Source organism: Jaculus jaculus, chromosome 3, assembly GCF_020740685.1.
Source record: "Jaculus jaculus isolate mJacJac1 chromosome 3, mJacJac1.mat.Y.cur, whole genome shotgun sequence".
NCBI lineage: Eukaryota > Metazoa > Chordata > Mammalia > Rodentia > Dipodidae > Jaculus > Jaculus jaculus.
The window spans coordinates 10834062-10855232 of NC_059104.1; positions in this window are offsets into that span (position 1 = coordinate 10834062).

Below are 21171 nucleotides of genomic sequence, written 5' to 3' on the forward strand. Positions count from 1 at the left end.
CCTCCTCAAACAGCCCTTTGCTGAGCACACAGGCTAAAGCCACACCCTCTGTCCTAGCACCCATTATCCTATTTCTCCTCTTTCTTCCCCTTTTCCTTCTTTCTTCTTTCACTTCCAAGGATCTAATATGATTGTTGGCATTTGTTTATCTGCTTGTATACCTCCATCCCATTTCATTGCAAGTTTCTATGAGAACTGGGGTCTTTTCTTTCTTACCCTTGCTGCACACACACACAGAACAGGATATAACAAGAGATTAACTTACAGAATGAATAACTTTTAAAGGCTGAATACACCTGGATTAAAATCAACACTGTGTACTAATTCAGAGTACTTCAAACTTAATAGAAGAAGCAAAGAGTGAACACATGACAATAAGATGAATTCAGGTAACTGCAATATGAAAACCAGTCAGAAAAATCTGTCATGAAAACACCAAGAAAGAAATAAAAACCTCAAATTTCACACAGATGGAACTTCTCAGCTATGCATAGCAGTAATGAGTAAAAGTTACAATCACTTATAGTGAAGTTCCAATATACTAAAACTGAAATATATATATATATATATCTTTATATATATATATATATATATATATATATATATATATATATATATATATATATATAAAGATATATATATCTTTAGTATATTTAACGAAAGATACCTTCCAGGTTTTCAAATAGCAAATTGTACACCAAAGTATTCAGAAAGACTAAATACTCCCAGGCAGTAATAAAAATATCTTGGTATTTCCAAGAAAAAGAACTTTATACTGGACCAGATCTATGAAATTGAAATAAAGGTGTGCAGTTAACATATTTTTTCCAGATGTGAGCATAGGACCAGAGGGCATTTTCCTCCTCCCTTCTCCCTTATGGCAAAAACACCTGGAAGTATTAGGAGTTTCTGGGATGAGAAACATTCTTTCTCTCTGCTGAATAATTTTACAGTTATACTTGATGCTGATAGGAAAATTTAGGAGAAAAAAATATATAACTAGAAGTCACTTTCATTGACTTCATGGGAAAGATCAGTTAAATGTACTTTATTTATCTTATCTTATGGATTTTTAATTCTTGATTGTTAATAAGTTGGTCAATGAGGAGAAGGTAATCAGAACAGAACTAATGAGTCAGAGATGGAGTCAGGGCAGGCTCTCTCTGACAGCCAGTGAACTTGACAGAACTCCTTCACCTGCTAGACTCCAGCTTTCATGACGCAAGTTGAAGGCAGCCCTGGTTACCTCTGATGGCAGAACTCTGTGAGGATATTTTCTACGTGCATTCATCCCAGGCTTTCAGTAGTAAAGGGAGAATACAGATAACTCTACATAACACCAACAAGTAAGACGCAGACATGGTAGGAACTAGTATTTAGACTAGGTAGCTGCAAGGGACCAGCAGTTTCTGCCCAGCATGGAATCCTCTAAGCAAAACCATGGTTCTAGGGCTTCCCACATGGCTGTCATGCAGGGAATTCCAGGCAGCACAGCAATCTAGAGGTGCCCTTGCCTGGTCTGCCTTTCTCCATTTGCCTTCCCTGGGGATTTACTCACAGCAAACTTTCTGTATGCCTTATTCAGCCCCAACATTTCCTTTGCAAGTATGAAAAATCCTGCTTTTCCATCCACTAAAACTGACTTCTCTTTAACACAGTTAAGCCTTCCATGTATTTTAAAGCCAGTTTAGACTCAATTTCCCTCACAAGTTTGGGTCATCTTGTAGTCTCAATTTATGCTGAACTTATAAAAACAACCATTAACTTAATTCTTGCATTCTACAGTAACTGTGTTGTCTATATTGTCCTATATCTTGAAGTCATTTTGAGTAAGTACCAGAAGTCAGTAATGTCCTTCTCAGGTTCCCTCAGGTTCACTTTTTTTTTTTTTTTTTTTTTTTTTTGATGTATGTGGGACAAAGAGTTTGACAAATTTTCAATAACCCATCTCCTTCTGAGCTTCATGTCATTGTCCTCAGACCATTGGGAGCACTTTGGCAGCAAGTAAAGGGAATCATCCACGGGTGTTTGTATAAGTTCTATCCTCTCCGTTCTTCCCTCCATAATCACTACACTTCCTCTTTTTAATCTGTTCAACAGATTAAAAACCCAGCAAATTTTCTGAGGCTGACATAGCTCTTATATGTAAGCTGTAATCAAGAATTCTCCTACATACTGCTCTACCTCCTGCTTCCTGTTGGTCTTGAAATAGATAAAATTTCACAGCTGCTCTTCACCTCTGTTATCTATCTGCTCCTATGGAGAGTCTTTGCTGGAACCAACTGGTTTTGTTTATATTTATATTTTTATTTATTTATTTGATAGAGAAACAGAAAGAGGCAGACAGAGATACCACGAGAGAATAAGCACACCAGGGCCTCTAGCCACTGCAAACAAACTCCAGATGCATGTGCCACCATGTGCATCTGGCTTATGTGGGTCCTGGGGAATCGAACCTGAGTCCTAAGGCAAGCACCTTAATCTCTAAGACATCTCTCCAGCCCTGAAGCCAAGTGTTTTAAAATATCTCAAAGATTAATATCAATATTTCTCTCTGAGTCTGAATCTAAGGACTCCAGACTATGAAAACATATCAAGTAAGAAAGCCATTACTTGCTTCTAAAAATGTAGTAATGGGCTGGAGGGATGGCTTAGCAGTTAAGGCACTTGCCTGCAAAGCCAATGGACAAAGGTTCGATTCACCAGGATCCACATAAGCCAGATGCACAAGAGGGTGCATGCATCTGGTGTTCGTTTGCAGTGGATGGGGGCCATGGCATACCCATTGTCTCTCTTTCTCTATCTCTCTCCATACACACACACACACACACACACACATTGGTTTTTTGAGGTAGTGTCTCACTCTAGCCCAGGCTGACCTGGAATTCACTATGGAGCCTCAGGGTGGCCTTGAACTCACAGCAATCTTCCTACTTCTACCACCCAAGTGCTTAAAGTGATTAAAGGCGTGCACCACCACGCCTGGCTAAAAATGTATTTATAAAGATCACTATTCTTAGGCTGGAGAAGAGATGGCTCAGCAGCTAAGGGTGCTTGTTTACAGAACCTAAAGACCCATGTTTGATTCCCCAGGATTCACATAAGGCAAGATGCACAAAGTGGCACATATACCTGGAGTTCCATTTGCAGTGGATAGAGGCCCTGGAAGACCTCTTTTCTCTGTCTGTCTCCCTTCTCTCCATCTCCCTCTGCTTGTAAATAAATAAAGATGTAACAAAGATGTCCTCCATCAAGAGTTTGTGTGTTATAAAGACACATAAAATCATGCACACCTTCCTTTTGTTTGATAACCACATATCTATAAAGTATTGTTTGATTCATTGACAATTTTATACAGATATAATATGTACTTTTATCATAATCTCCTCTTATTTTCTTCTCATGACCCCGTTCCACTGAATTTCTTTTTCTTCCTAACTAGTCCCTCTCCTATTTTGATGTGTCTCTCTTTTTTCTTATGTGTGAGTGTGACCCACTGAGCTTAATTAGGCTTACCTGCATGGGCACAGGGGAAAGATGATTTAAAAGAGCACTTGGGACTTCCAAGAGGCTAGTCACTGAAGAGTTGTACATAGGAAAGGCAACAGTATTTTTAGAAAATTTAGCATAATTTTCCTGGAAGTTAGTGACAAATCCAGTGGCCTCTTAAGACTTTTTCCAGTCCTGCCAAGTGAGACTGTCTTGATGACTAACAAGGACTTACTTATTCAACATCATGCTCCACTTTATTTTCATACTGAAATTGGAAGCTTCAGTCTCCTGGTGATTTTGTAATTAGACATTATCACGGCTGTGTTTTGAGACTGATTTTTGGTCAGAGAATGACTTTTTTCAGGCCTTAATACAAACATATGTTTTGCTGTCACTAAAATTGTATCAAAGGAAATGACAGTCATAAAAAGCATTTAAATTGTGAACAATGGAAGTTCAAACTAATTAGTGTTTAGCTAACTCCTTAAATAAATACTGATTGAGTGCTTGGAAGATCACTCAGTGGTTAAGGCTCTGGCCTACAAAGCCTAACAACCTGGGTTCAGTTCCCCAGCACTCATATAAAGCATATATGTGATTTCAAATATGTGTAGATAATCCAGAGGCATTGCCTCCCCACAACAACTGATAGCTTCCACAATACATAATCCACAAACCCATGGGGAATCCTAGCAACCTTGCTGAGGAGGGTACCCGACAGAATGGTACCAACACATGATGCATCCATACAAAGTATTTTCTTAATAGAAAATAAATAAAAATTACCCCCAAATAAAATAAAATAAAAGGATGCCTTTCCCTTCAATACAAACAAGAAGAAGAAGAGGAAGAAGAGGAGGAGGAGGAAGAGGAAGAGAAAGAAGGAAGACAAAACAGTCTTGTACTGTCAAGAAATCTTTAAGAGAAAGTTCATTAGCTCTCTTATCTCTTGGTGTTTATGACAATGAACAGCCAACATAGGTGCAATTAGGCTTACCTACTAGATGATTTTAAAGAAAATAAAAATTCTGTCCCCCCCATTTATATACATTGTAAAACCTGAGAAAATTAATGATTTGAACTCAATAAACTTTAGCAGGAGGCATTGCTGGGATGGTGGTGAACTTGGAGGTATGGGTTACTCCAGGCTAACCTGCTTTGGAACAGCAAATGGCAAATTCATTTGCTCACTCAATAAAGCTAGGAAATAAATGTGTCTGACTCAGTTTAAATTCATGACTAGTCTCAAGTGCATGCTACAGGTAACCTTGCCACATTTCTCTGATCAAGTCACTCCTCCATGGGCTCAGGTGGCTGTCACTGGGCATCTTACTGGCATCTGTGACCTCGTAACTAGGATCTCATAACTGCATGTGGAGGACACTGAAAATGTGGCAACAGATAAAAGGTTTCTGAACCTGCAATGACCAAAGATTAATTCAAAATTAAACGTGCGGTAAATCTGAGAATTTCTGGCACATTTTTCCAGTGTTATATCACACAATTTCGCTGCAGCCGTGGTCGTCGACATTCAACACGCATGGGTGTGTTGCACACACACAATCACGTCATGAAGTGGCTGCCAGCACTGCCTGAAATACCTTGGCTCAGATTTGAGATTATCATATGTTAGGACTCGGCAATAATTCTATATTCATAGAAGCTTTTCTGCTCTTTTAGAAACATAATGGCTTGGTGACAGAAAGCAAAGATTCATGTCATGTCACTATCAGATTGGTACATCTTTGGACTGTATTGCATTGGAATGTTGGACAATAAAGACTGATATTTCAGTTGCTGATTTGAGATTGAAAAATCATTCAATGAATTTTGGCTCGGGATTAAGAACATTTCCAAGCAGGCTCTAGATATGCTTTTGCCATCTTTACATGTATTCACGTGAAAGAGCAATCTCAGCTTTGACAATTTAAAAGACAAACACCGATAAACTCTGAGGAGTGTTGAAGTTCTACACCCCGCAGTATCTTAATTCAGTCAAGATCCAATTCTTTTTTTTTTTTTTTTGCAAAAAAATCAATGAACGCATTATCTCATTATTATGGAAAAAGAGTGCAAAGGCTAAGTAATATTTCATAGATAAGTCAATCTTTGGCTGGCCAACCTCTAATTTTTCACTTTGACAATGGTGCTCAGTTTCTGTGCTTCTATTCAGTAAATAAATATGTAACATTAAAAAGTAGGTAAGGGCTGGAGGGATGGCTTAGTTGTTAAGGTGTTTGCCTGCAAAGCCAAAGGACCCAAGTTTGAGTCCCCAGGACCCATGTAAGCCAGATACAGAGCACAAGAGGGGACATGTGTCTGGAGTTCATATGCAGTGGCTAGAGGCCCTGGCATGTCCATTCTCTCTCTCTCTCTCTCCCTCTTTCTCTGTCAAATAAATAAATAAATAAAAATACAGGCTAGATAGGGATAGCTTAGTGGTTAAGGCATTTGCCTACAAAGCCAAAGGACCCAGGTTTGATTCCCTAGGGCCCACATTAGCCAGATGCACAAGGGGCGCAGGTGTCTGGAGTTCATTTGCAGTGGCTGGAGGCGCTGGCACACCCATTCTCTCTCTCTCTTTCTCTCTCTGTTTCTCAGTCAAATAAATAAATAAATAAAAATAAAAATATAAAAAATAAAATATTTAAAAATAAAATAAATAAAAATTTTAAAAGAAAGTTTGCTTTTGTCTTTAATAAATGATAAAATTATATGTATAAGAAGTAATTGTTCTAAATACTATGATTTATTATCAGTAAATGTTTTATTTCCATCTTTTTTGTTTGGTTGGCTGTTTGTTTTTGAGGTAAGGTCTTGCTCTAGCTCAGGCTGACCTGGAATTCACTATGTAGTCTTAGGCTGACCTTGAACTCGCAAGAGATCCTCCCACCACTGCCTCCTGAGTGCTAGGGTTAAAGATGTGCACCATCAGGCCTGGATGCTTGTATATTTGGAATTGCATAAAAATGTAGCAGAAAAAAAAGAGATTACAAATGGAAAGTTTAAGAAGACTTGGATTATCACATAAATTACCTTCCCTCAAACCTCCAACATATTCTGGCTGCATCTCCCCGTGACTTGAAGAGTTTTCTCCAATTTCCTTGAAGTAAAATGAAGTAAATTAGAAGGTACTTTCTGTAAGCGATTTCTAGCAAACCTTGCTTACACTCTGCCTTCTTTCCAGTTAGTGTGATGAATGATGAATTGTAGATACTTCAAGGTTAGTCAGTCCTTTCTCCACTGCATTTTCATTATACTTTTCTGCACTAGGCCCATGAACTGTCCATCCTCTGTCTTTTCATCGTTGCTCTCTATCCACCAGACCAACATTAACTGGACTGTTGTGTCTCCTGTCTTTGAAAGACACTATCCTTTGCCCACCTCTCCTCTAGCCCCTCCACCATTTCTTTCTTCCTGTTTAAAAAAAAATGGGGGGCTGGAGAGATGGCTTAGCTGTTAAGGGACTTCCTTGCAAAGCCAAAGGACCCAGGTTCAGCTCTCCAGGATCCACATACCCACATAATCTAGATGAACAAGGTGACACTTGCATCTAAAGTTTGTTTGCAGCAGCTTGAGGCCCTAGTGTGCCCATCATCTCCCTCTCTCTCTTTCTTTCTCTCTCTCTCTCTTAAATAAATAAATACGAAAGATCTTTAAAAAAAGAACTTCTTGAAAGACACATAATACCTCCATAGGTGCCAGAATCAGCTTTCTATTATTTCTCTTTTATGTTTGCAAATAGAGGGGTCCTGCTAGGTGGTGTCATCCAACCTCATCTAATAGCTTGGCTTTTATTACTTTCTTTATGCCAAGGCTTATAACTCTAATAATCCTCTGGGGTACTATATATATATATATATAGATAGATAGATAGATATAGATATATATATATATGGAAAGAGAGAGAGAGAGAGAGAAAATACACACACACACACACACACACACACACACATAAACACATAACAAATGTTACTCATTGTTCTCTTGAAGGTCCAACACATATCAAATTTTCCATATCCAAAACCAAACATTACTTGTCTTTCCACCCAATACTTAAACCTACCTTTCTTACAGTTCTTTCATTTAAATAAATAGCAAATCCATTTTTCCAGATGCACAGCCACAAAACTTCAGTCATTTCTGACACCTTAACAGCCCATAATGATCCTACATAGACTACACATTTCCTGTCGATAAATCTTTTCAGGTCCTTAAAAACAAAAAACAAACAACAACAACAACAACAAAAAAAAAAAACCCAACATTTTTCGGAACCTGAGAGCATCTTACCATCTCTGTTGTTGTCACTGAAATACATGTCAGCCTCTTATCTGGCCTGAATTACAAAAGGCAGCTTGCTCATCATGCATGTTTCTTCTCTTATCCACCTTAGCTGGAACATTGATTAAAACTATAGATAGATAGATAGATGATAGATAGATAGATAGATAGATAGATAGATAGATAGATAGATAGATAGAAGATAGATAGATAGATAGATATAGATAGACATACAGCACTCTATTGCTGAAAAGCTTCTCATTTATTGAGTAAAAATGGTTATTTTGTGGCCCTTGAGAACTCAGTAACCTGTGTGCCATGTACCTGTCGGTTACAGTGCTTTCTCCTTTCTCCCTTGGTCATCTTTTCCCAGACACACGGCACTATTTGTTGTTCACTGCCATGTGCTCTTTGTTTCAAGCCTTTGGCCCTCCCTCTGTTCATGCCACACAGTATATTCATCTCCATACGTCGGAAGCATATGTCATTAAAAGCATGTGACGTCACTTGTTATTTTAAAGGAAAATAAAGGATCCAAACAAGGCAAAACTGCCCTTCCTGTTTTTGTAGCACTGCAGGCTGTTTTTCATTTGAGTGCGCTTCTAAATCTCGCAGCAATGCGATCCTGGTATGTGTCCAAATGTTGGTGTTTGAACACCTAATAAAAGGTCGCATAAACGCTATTGCAACAGAGAAGGTGCACGTTGGGAAATTTAAGGTTCCTGTCAGAAGCTCACTAGTAACATTCTTGAGGCCCAGATTCTACCTTTGTTTTTGTCCTTTTGACCTTGGGCTGTGGATTTTAACCCCAGACCTGTGTTCATAGTTAACATATGAATTAACTAGTCTTGCAAGCCTTATTGGACAGGAAAATGTCCCATGTCTGTATCTAAAGAAACAATTAGAGATGGAAATAGAATCAGCCAATTGCCAGTTCAGCAGGTGATTCATCCTTTTGCTGAGCATATGGTCCAGATGAGAGGGAACCAATCAGATAGTCAGTAGACTGATCCATGTTAAGAGAATTTTAGATGAGATGAACTCTAAAGTTGACATATTGGTATCAGATTATTTTTCTCTTATCGTCCAAGGTTCTACTCACCAGCTATAATGACCCACATGTTAAATATTTCCATTTTCTTATCTTGTTTTAGGTTCTGGGAATACAGAAATGAAGAAAATAGTCCTTAATGCCTGCTCTTAAGGAGTCAACACAAAATAAGTTGAGAACTAGTTTGCCCGAATTTCAGTTTACTTTTGATAGTCTTTGTATATTATAGGACTAAAACTTTCTAGAAATTTCTTCTGTGGAAACATTTTAGTTAATTCCTTCTCTGATACCCAGCAGTTCAAATAATTAAAACTGGACAAGAAGATGCTAAGTATAATTTCAGACAATCATTTCACATCCCTAAATATATGCAAGCTTCAGGAAAGCAACATGAGATAGCTCTTCATAGGAAGTATACCATCAGAAGGGTAACCCAAGATGAAGCAAAAATTATTCATCTGGGCATCACTTAAGCTGTTCCTAAGAACGAATACACAAGAAGCTGGAAAAAAATTCACAGGCTTTAGATATGCAGCTAAGTGCAAGATACACTTACAAAATCAACTATTTTTTCTAAAAGTAGCAACAATTCATTTTGGTTACATAATGGATACAATCAGAAAGCCAATGCTTATATGATATTTAAAGCTCCTCAGAAGGAAATCTGCATGAAATGTATCAAATCTTTCTAATAGGGAAACTTGGTATAAGCCATAAAATTAGACATCAATGAAAAGGCTGTGCATATTCCTGGATGGGATGATGGAATATCACAAAGATGTCAGCCAGTCACAAATTACAACCAATGTGTCTAATGGAGTGCCACTCAAACACTTAATATGTTACTTTTTTGGACAGTATAAGATGGCCCTAAAACTAATTCCCAAAGAAATAGAAAAGAACTTCAACAATGGTAGTTTGCAGGTAGAATTTTTCTTCCATCTATTTAATCATGTTTCATAGAGAAAACACTTAAAACGGAATGGATTTTGTGCAAGGGTAGACATTGCTAGCATGCCACAAAAAATGAAAGCTCCAACTCAGCTTCTTATACTAATTTCAATAAATGTTAATTAATAGGCTGAATATTTCAACAATCAGTTTTGAAAATGAATCAAAATGGCCTTTTACTATTTCTTTAAGTAATAAAACAAAATTATTGAACTTTTCATTTGAATCCTAACTACATTCTAGATGGATGACAGACAGCTGTAAATTAATCCTTTTTGGAAATGCCCACCCAGACCCTCTCAAGAGGCAAGCCCTTTACACAATACCTAATCTAATCATGCTGACAATAGAGTTTAACTCTCTCAAATAGATGATATAAAAATTACAAGAAAACATATTCTAAAGTTCAGTGGACATTTTTTTTTTAATTTTTATTTATTTATTTGAGAGCGACAGACACAGAGAGAAAGACAGATAGAGGGAGAGAGAGAGAATGGGCACGCCAGGGCTTCCAGCCTCTGCAAACGAACTCCAGAAGCGTGCGCCCCCTTGTGCATCTGGCTAACGTGGGACCTGGGGAACCGAGCCTCGAACCGGGGTCCTTAGGCTTCACAGGCAAGCGCTTAACCGCTAAGCCATCTCTCCAGGCCTCAGTGGACATTTTTGTACTTTTATGAGAGAGAGAGATTGAGAGAACCAGAGAGACAGAGACACAGAGAGAGAGAGAGAAATGAGAAAGAGTGGTTGAGAGAACAAGAGGGAGTGAGAGAAAGAGAGAGAATTGACATGCTAGGGCTTCCAGCCACACACTGTAGATGCATGTGCCATATTGTGCGCATATGTGACCTTCCACGCTTGTGTCACCTTGTGGGTCTGGCTTAGGTGGGATCTGAACATGGAGTCTTAGACTTTGCAGGCACGCGCCTAAACTACTAAGCCAGCTCCTCAGCCCATTTGCACTTCTTTTTTTGAAACACAATCTTACTACGTGGACTGTGTTGACCTCAAACTCATGATCCTCTTTCCACAAATCCCCAAGTGCTGGGGTGACAGATGTGTATCACCACATCTGGCTTCCTGACACTCTGATACAAAGTAAACACAAACCAGAGTAAGCTTGGGAAGTACTTATAAGATGTATGAAAGAAAGCAATGATAATTTCCAATTTTGGAGATTGTCCTATACTAATTGTCCTATACTAAGCACCTAGCAATGTTGGAATCAGTAAAAAGAAGGCATTTGTTCATATATATATATATATATATATATATATATATATATATATATATGAACAAATATATATATATATATATATATATATATATATATATATATATCTCCTGTCCAACTCAGCAAAATAGTAGTGACATATGTTATTTTATGTATAGCATAGCAGTATATATCATATTGTGCTTCACAAATTATAAGAAAATACTAATCTCCAATAAGTCTATTTAAATTATTAGAGAAAGTTACATCAAATTCAATATAAAATACAAGTATAGCTTAAAAGGGCAAGAACACTACGTTAGCCAAGAAGAGTAAAATAAAACAAAACAATTAAATATGGCATTCCAGTTTGCTCAAGGAAACTCTAGATAGTGATAAAAAGGCAGAGGTAGACTGGCAGGCTGCTTTAGCACTGATGATGGGTAGACAATCAAAATGCATCGAAGCAGCCCACATCTGCTGGTGCACCAAGGTCTCTGACATACACTGGATCATTGTCTCATAAAACAAGTACAATTTTCATCACATAAAACCTAAACTACTAGTGACTCTATCCAAACATATGCTGAGTGTACTATTTGTCACATTAGGTGATTTATAGGAACTAGTTCTGTGGTTTCCTCAGAGGCACACAGACACATAGATGCTTCCACACATGGACTTGCTCAGTAAGCCATTCTTATATCAATATCATAATTACTTCCACCATTTAATTTTTTCAACAATAATGGCACATTTATATTTGTAATAGTATTTGTACAGCAAATGAATACTGAACACAACCTACATAAGCTCTACTTCAGAGCTGGGCACATAGCAATGGACAATGGATATGTCTTTGAAATAATAACATTTGGCCAATTGTGCTTTCTTCTAGTGCCAAACACAGAACCTCTCCTGTAACTGATGACTGGTTGCTATCTAGTTTGACCTCTTTACTGAAGCAGTTAAGTGTCACATCCAAAGTATTACAAACCATTTACATTCAGTACTATTTCTAGTTATCATTACAAAAAAACTAGTTCATAATGATCCATTTTTACTAAATGAGGCATGTGTATTTCTATGATCAGTTGCACCAGTTTATTTCCATAGAAAAGGCATAGACTATCAGTACAAATATTCTTTCATTCATTCAGCAAATACTCTTGGGATATCTATGTGCTATAAAGCAGACAAAAATCCTGCTCTGATGGACAGGTGTTATAGACAGTGAGGAAGAAAAACAAACCAAACCACGGAGAATGTCAAAGTCATGTCATGTAAAAGGGCTAAGGAGCAGAAGTTTAAAAATAACAGTGCAATAGGGCTGGAGAGATGGCTTAGTGGTTAAGGCACTTACATGCAAAGCCTAAGAACCCATGTTCAATTCTGCAGATCCCACATGAGTCAGCCTCACGAAGGTGAGGCAAGTGCAAAGTCGCACACGCCCACTAGGTGGTGCAAGTGTCTGGAGTTCGATTACATTGGCTGAGGCCCTGGTGCACCAATTCTCTCTCTCTCTCTCTCTCATCTCTCTCTCTTTCTCTCTCTCATATGTGCATGTTCTCTCTCTAAAAAATAATTAAATTTAAAAACAGTGCCATAAAAAGCATGGGGCTGGGACAATGGAAATTTCCATAAGGTAATCTGAAGTTTCACTAGAAGGAGATACAGAGGCAGTGAGTGGGTACCTAACCCCAAATGTTTCCTGAGGCATAGGGAACTACCGAGCAAACATCAGACAGTGGCCCTGGGTGCATAAACACACGTGACACTCCAAAAAGTAGCAACGCATGCATGTGTGAAAGAAACCATGAAGGAAAATTTAGAGTGAGTGACAGAGATGTCAGATCGATTGTGGGGAGGGGCACGTCATGACACGGTAAGTCAGAGTAAGGACTGTGAGGATGATGGGAAGTTAATACTGCCTGTTGACACGAGGCGCGGCATGTTTAAATTTGTTGATTACATCTGTTCTAGTTCGTGGTGGCACCAGTAGATTGCAGATGACAGGAGGTCAGCAAGCAGAGAGAGACAAAAGAACATGCAAGTAATCCTGAGAGAGAGCGATGAGTGTAAAAGTAAGACATGATCAATGCATATGCTTATAATGACATCATATAAAGACATCAAGTATTAAAAAACAGTAAGAATTATACAACGCAATCACACAGACTCATGCGGCTTGATACTTCTGTTAGCAGTTGACTATTCTCATCCTATTTCAAATATATCAACTTCAACGTTCCTTATGAATCCATGCTACTTTCAGTGTATCTTAAATTGGTGACATCTGTCCACATCTGCCTAAATGAGTACTACATATGTCAACTACAGCTAAATATATTTTGGTTATTTTCTATAAAATCTCAGTGAACTAAATATTTTACATATGGAGAATACTACCATAATTTCCAAAAATCTCTTTAGTGCCTCTTCCCAGTTAATACCTGCTATGCTCGGTAGTCATTATTCTGACTTTTTTCCACCACATTTTTATTCTACTTTTAAACATATTTTGAATAAACTTGCAGCCTTATTATTTCTGCATAAGACTTCTCAGCATTTGAAGAAGCTCCACCTAGGATGTACATACCAGTAATTTATTATTTTTAGAGTTTTTTTTTCCAATTCATTGGACTAGCCTAACATAATATTTAGAGAAATATAATTCATTTTTTCCCAAGCAACATTGATACAACCAGCTGTCATGTATGAAATTGCATATAGTTTTATAAACAACTATAGTTAAATCCTAGAATAGTCATCATTTATTTAATAAACATCCCAGATTTTACAGCTTTACCTTATATTCCTCTACTGTCTAAACAGAATAGTACGCAACATTTTCTAAAACTAAACAACTCTGGTGACCATTAATATTCTTATTTCATTGGTTGTTTGATTTTTAACAATCTTGAAGCAATATGACGTTTATAAAAGGAGGAAGGGAGGATGGGTGATTAGATGACTAATATTTGAAACCAGTAGCAGAGTTGTGGAGGCACATTCACTTGGATACAGTTTGGGTAAATGCAGGGCCTGTTGTGGGCCAGAATTCTCCTTGTCTGGCTGGTCACTGACTTCTCACCTTCAGTATGACCAATTGCTTGAAAAACCTTTGTAAAAACCAGTGTGAGTGAACATTTGCATTCAGAAAATAACTCTGACTTTAGGAGAAGCCTACGTAGAAGCAAAGACAAGCCCCTGATGCTCCTGGAAACATTGCTCTTGGTATATACTTAGAATAGGTTTCAGTAAATTAGCAGAATAAAAGAATATAATCATCGCATCTGATTTCAAGGTCTATGATAAATAGCCCAAAATTCTGTGCTAACAAAGCTACACTGCTAAACTGTAGGAGGTTGGAAAGAGCTACACCAGCAAAGGGATAATTTCATAGTTTTTTTATTTTTATTTTTTCTTAAGTCCCTACAGTGACTTGCTTTCCCTGAATATAAATGCTTTGTTTCAGCTGACTTCTGAGTGGATCTCCCTACCTGATAATTACTCTTACGCAGCTAACTATAACATTTCACCTGGAAGAAAAGGAAAAGCATAATATTGTGTTTTGATCCAGCTGTGAAGGCACCGATAAATGAAACTCTTTTTTTGTCTACCTGTTTGCTCTAGGTGTCTATTTGTGCTTCACTGGAGACCAGATTTATTTATCTATGAAACTAAAGAGCTTTTGAAAATGAGTCAGACATTTTGTGCTTAGCCATGATCAGTTCCCTGTCATGAGGGTATGTTATTGCCAGGAGGATAAAAACCAGACAGAACACAGCACTGACTAGGAATATTACTCATTCCCTTTTCTTGTAAAAATATTAATTGACATATTAATTTTAAAAAGTTTTAACTAGCTCAACACCACTGTGTGAAAATAAAAACATTTTATTTGTATTTCATAGTTTACAAATCATGCATTTTGCTTTGAAACACATGCTTTTCCAATTATATGAAATGAATTTTCAAGATGTAAATACGCTTTTCATTTTGTGGTTATTATTGTTTGAAGTAGAGTCTCATGAATCCTAGATTGGCCTTGTGGGTTTCTGCTGTGCTGGGGAAACCCAGGGATTCATGCATTTTAGGAAAGCACACCACCAACTGAGCTACAATTCCAGTTCAAGCTTGTTTTTGTTTGTTTTGTTTTGTTTTCAAGACCTGGATTTCACTCTGTAGTCTCAGGTGGCCTGGAACACATGGTGATCTTCCTTCTTCTGTCTCCCAAGTGCTGGGATTAAAGGTGTGTACCACCACACCAGGCTTCAGACATGTTTCGATTGGCTAGGTTGATAGAGGTATTTAAGCACCATATTGCTTAAAAGGGAAAATTTAGCTGAGGATCTTGGAGACATGTTTTCATCTATCTTGTGAAAGATTCAAAGAAATATCCAATAACTGGTGTTTCTGGGGGAAAGAAGATCTAGTATTTTATTTTCTCCTTAAGTATTAAAGACAACTTTCTTTTGTGTTGTTTATTTGAGAGTGACAGACACAGAGAGAGAAAGAGACAGATGAGAGAGAAAATGGGTATGCCAGGACCTCCAGCCACTGCAAACAAACTCCAGACGTGTGTGCCCCCTTGTGTATCTGGCTAACGTGGGTCCTGGGGAATTGAGCCTTGAACCGGGGTCCTTAGGCTTCATAGGCAAGCGCTTAACCACTAAGCCATCTCTCCAGCCCAAGACAACTTTTCATTAGCTCATAAAATTGAACATATTTATGAGTATGGCATGATATTTCAATATGTATGTACATGTTGTGTTGATCAAATCAACTTTATCATCTCCCTACCACGGCTTTGTATTTAGAGTTCTTGCATTTATCCATAAAACACTGCATCAGAGAAAATGTAGGTAACAAGAAAGAACTCAAAGAGGCATCCAAGACTTTAGACAAAAGGTTTTTGTGAATGACAGCATGATAAACACAATCATCCGGGCCAGACCTGTACAATAGACTGCTAGTGTCTTTGGGTACCTCACAAAACCTAACAAATCCTTTCTTAAAAATTAACTTCAGGCTGGGTGTGGTGGCCCATACCTTTAATCCGAGCACTTGGGAGGCAGAGATGGAGGATTGCCATGAGTTCGAGGCCACCCTGAGACTACATAGTTTATTCCAGGTCAGCCTGGGCTAGACTGAGAACATACCTTGAATAACCAAAAAAAAAAAAAAAAAAAAAAAAGTTATATTTGGGGGCTGGAGAGATTGCTTAGTGGTTAAGGCACTTGCCTGCAAAGCCAAAGGACCTCCATTCAATTCCCCAAGACCCACATAAGCCAGATGCACAAGGAGGCACATGCATCTGGAATTCGTCTGCAGTGGCTGAAAGCCCTGGCATGCCCATTTCTCTCTCTCTCTCTCTCACTCTGCCTCTTTCCCTCTCTCAAATAAATAAATAAAAATAAATATTTTTTAAAAAAGGCATCTGCGTTGGACTGAAGAAATAGCTTAGAGTTTAAGGTGCTGTCTGCAAAGCCAAAGGAGCCAGGTTCAATTCTCCAGGACCAACGTAAGGCAGATGCACAAGGTGGTGCATGCATCTGGAGTTTGTTTGCAATGGCTGGATGTCCTGGAGCATCCATTCATTCTCTCTCTTTCTCTCCCTCTCATAAATAAAATAAAAAAGATTAAAAATATAAAAATAAAAGAAGTCATTGCCAGGCTAGAGAGATGAATCAGTGGTTAAGGTTCTCACCTGAAAAGCTTAATGACCAAAGTTCAATTTCTCAGTACTCACATAAAGCCAGATACACAAAGTGGTGCAAGCATCTTGAGTTTGTTTGCAGTGCCTTGATGCCATAGATCACCCATTTTCTCTGTCTTTCTCTCTGCCTGCAAAATAAATAAAATAAAATAAATAGAAATATTTTTTAAGTCATCTTCATCCTGAGCGTCAAGCAATTTCATGATGCCTTTTTTTTTTTCAGAGACTTTACAGTTTTAAAATATTCCAAACTAACCAGGAAAAAAAAAGATGCCTTTAAGAAAAATTTCCTAGTGATAACATAACCAGATCCACCAAATGTTTAGGCATTGTAATTAAAAATCATATATTACAAAATAAGAAAATTTCTTATGTTCAGAACATAAAAATGAAGAGCATGCTAAAAATACATGAGAAAACTATAACCACTTAGCTATATAAAAATAATTAAATAGCAATCAAAAAAAGAAATAGCTGAAATTAAGAACTTAAGATTTTGTTAATGGCTGATAACACACAGCCAGATAGATAAGTAAACTGGAAGATAATCAGAAGAAGTTTTCAGGACAGACCACAAGAAGTAAAGGGAGAATATAGGAAAATGTAGATTGGGAGATATGAATGAGACAGCACAACTTCAGGTATACATTTTAAAATTTTTTTTATTTATTTATTTGAGAGTGACAGACACAGAGAGAAAGACAGATAGAGGGAGAGAGAAAGAGAATGGGCGCACCAGGGCTTCCAGCCTCTGCAAACGAACTCCACACGCGAGCGCCCCCTTGTGCATCTGGCTAACGTGGGACCTGGGGAACTGAGCCACCAACCGGGGTCCTTAGGCTTCACAGGCAAGCGCTTAACCGCTAAGCCATCTCTCCAGCCCCAGGTATACATTTATACAGCGGCCTCAGTAACAGGGCTGGCTGGAGAGATTGCCTAGTGGTTAAGGCACTGCCCTGAAAAGCCTCAGGACCCATGTTCGATTCTCCACATCTCACATAAGCCATAGGCACAAAGGGGAGGCAAGCAGAAGGTTACACATTCCCACTAGGTGGCGTAAGCATCTGGAGTTTGATTTCAGTGGCTGAGGCCCTGGCATTCTCTCTCTCTCTCTCTCCCTTTCTCCCCACCTCCCACCATAAAAAAAGAAATAAATAAATAAAAAAGAAGGGTAGTATGATGAATTAATGCCAAAACCCATGAGTTTCAAACTTTGAATTACTCTCAAGTAAGTAAATAAAAAGACATCCATTAACAAATTCATTGTTAGTCTCCGTTCCTTCACTGTGACAAATCCCTGTGTATTATACACTCACATCACTACCACCATACCTGTCAGAAACAACTTGAGTGAGGAAAAAATTATATTGTTTTATAGCTCAGAGATATTTTTAGCCCATCAAGGAGGGAAAACACGCAGGCAGAGCAGTCCATTTCATGGCAGGAAGGCCACATGGTGGAGGCTGCTCAGATCACAGAAAAGCAGGAAGAAGAAAGGGTCGCAGGAGCCAGGGGAGGGCACAGCCTTCAAAGGGCTGCCAGGTTTGGTTCGGACCCACTTCCAGCAACCAGTCTCCACCTGGTGCAGGTGCCACAACCTTGCAAAACAGTGCCATCCGCTGGGGAGAAAATTTCCCACACGTGGGCGTGTGGGGGACATTTCAGATTCAAGCTATAACAACTTGAGGGAGACAGTTACAGAGAAGGGCGGCTTTATTGGAGATGGGGCTTCAGCGGTGTCGTGGCTGGCCCGCTGCACTGTGTGGGCTTGCAATGAAGCTGACCGTCATGGTGGCCGGAGCACGTGGCAAGGGAAGTTGCACACTTCCTGTGGCCCTGTGAAGGGAAAGTTGAACCTGGGCACGAGATATGGCCTTGAAAGCCTCAACTACTATCCTTCTCAGTCTCTATCACCTTCTGATAATGCCATCAGATCAGCATTCCGTTGGTGAATTAATGAATTCGTATGGAGTCCTTTTGATTTATAAAGATCTGTAAAGCCACATCCATAGATACCCACCAGCTGCCAATTAAGCTTTTCAGATGAGTCTTCAGGGAACATTCCATACTGAAACCATAACACTCATCACAGAGAACCAAAGATGAAGGAAAAAATATTCAAACAGTCAGAAGAAAGACAGATCAACTTCAACAGAGTAACATTTAGATTACGTACTGACTTGTTAAAGATAAACACACAATCAGATAGCAAAATTTTCTACTCAGTGTGTTATGATGACATAAATGCTAAGCCATATTGGAATTCAGCATTATCTCTAGTAGTGGCAGTATCAAGCAAAAAAAAAAAAAAAAAGGAATGAAACCTTTTGCCATCAGCAGGTTTTAACTAATGGAAGTTTGGAAAGCTATATAGATTGTCAAAACACAGAAAAGAGCAGCATTCCCAACCAGAATCACAAATAGTGGGATTTTTAGAAAGGTTGAAAGTAAAAAGATAAAAATGGAAAGCTGAAATTTAAATAATAGGAATAGAAAGGTTATTTCAGAGGATGGAAGGTATGTGCAAAATAAACCTGATATAGCTATGCTAATACTACTTTAAAGAAAAACATGTCACCAGATAGGAAGTCAATTTGGAATGGTAAACTTTTGTTAAGATGCACGGTTGTTTCAAATTTGTATGCACTTTGCTACATGGTCTCAGGATATACAAAACTCAGTTGATGGAAATATTAGAAAATAAATAACCCCCCCATCGCAGCGGGGACTTTTAATGCAACTGATAAATGAAGTAAAGAAAAGGAGTTAGAGATGTAAGATATTGAATAGCTATTTTGATCTACTTAATCCATACAAGCCTTTTAGAAATCTGTACGAAATGTACAGTGTGCTTTACTTTCAAACATCTCTAAAAATGTATATGAGCCCCAGCCTGGACCTTTGGGAAGCTCTCGAAAACAACTGAACTTTGGAGCTAGTCCACATGGGAGGGAGGGGTGGTGTTGTGAACAAACATATCCACTTGTCATTGACCTCAGCCCACGTCCAGTGAGAGGGGGAATGGATGTCTCCAGTAAATCGTCTTCCAGTCTGAATATGGCCATTCTCTGATGAAGGAGAGAAAGGAGAGTCCCAAGGTGGCTGCACTGACCTGTAAGCAGGGTACAGATGTGGGGGTAGGCTGGATTCAACACTGCCTTCCCACTCTCTCTCAGCCACTCAGATAAACTGATTTCTATTCAGTCTATTGCATCTCAGAAGCACTGGGTATGTGGGATTCTTATAGCGTTAGTAAGATGAACAACACCCCCCACTCCAGCTGTCACTGACTCAGTAAGTAATGTCCACCTCCTCTCTTCTCTGTTGTTGGTTCTAGATCCTTACCCCTAGAGCCACGCCTTGGGTGGCTTGCCCATGCATCTGAAGGTATCTGAGAACTGGGTCATCAAACCCTGGCTTAGGTACTTTGTACAATACGTGATGTTGTAATGTTTTGGAGGGCGCTCGCAGGTTGACTTCTATCTGGTAAGCAGCTATTCCAGAGTTGGGACATGCATTCGGGGGACTAGAGGCTAGCACAACAGTTAAGAGCGCTTTCTGTGCAAGTGCAAGGGCCTGAGGGAACTTGAGAGCACCAAGTCCCCTTAAATTCTGCAGCACCCATGTAAGCAGCTGAGTGGTGGTCATGTGCATCTGCACCCCCAGTCCCGCCCCTGTGAGAAGTGGAGATTTGAGAATCATTGAGGTTTACTGACAAAAAAAAAAAAAAAATGACAGCTCTGGCCATCTCAAGGAGGCAGGAGGATGAGCCAAAAGATGAGAGGACACCCAGCATTCTGATCTAGCCTCTGAATGCGTGAACAAAGGGCACACATCTGCACACATGTGTATGTACTACACACACAATCACATCACATCACACACCACACCGCAATAGTATATACACACATGCACATGCAACCCCCCCCCCATGTTTATGCTTTCATTTCTGAACCTTGTGCTTTAAACATGAGCTGTTTGCAGAATCCACCTGTTCCTTGGGTGGTTGCCTAGGTGGCTGCTTAACACATGAGGCTTGTTTTGCTCCCGACATAAGCATTAATTGATATCTCTATTGATTCCCTTTTACATGCTATCCTTTTGTTTTTCTTCTATAGCCCATTTTCCTCTAAAACTATAACGCTAAATTAGAATAAGATGGTGAAGAAGGGCTGGAGAGATAGCTTACCAGTTAAGTGATTGCCTGTGAAGTCTAAGTACCCCAGTTCGAGGCTCGGTTCCCCAGGACCCATATTAGCCAGATGCCCAACGGGGCACATGAAGTTTGTTCACAGTGGCTGGAGGCCCAGGGCATGCCCATTCTCTCTCTCTATCTACCTCTCTCTCTCTCTCTCTCTCTCTCAAATAAATAAATAAAAAATGAACAAAAAAAATTGAAAAAAGATGGCGAAGAAATAATTTTTTTCCAATTAACCTGTGTTCACAGGTAAAGATCACATT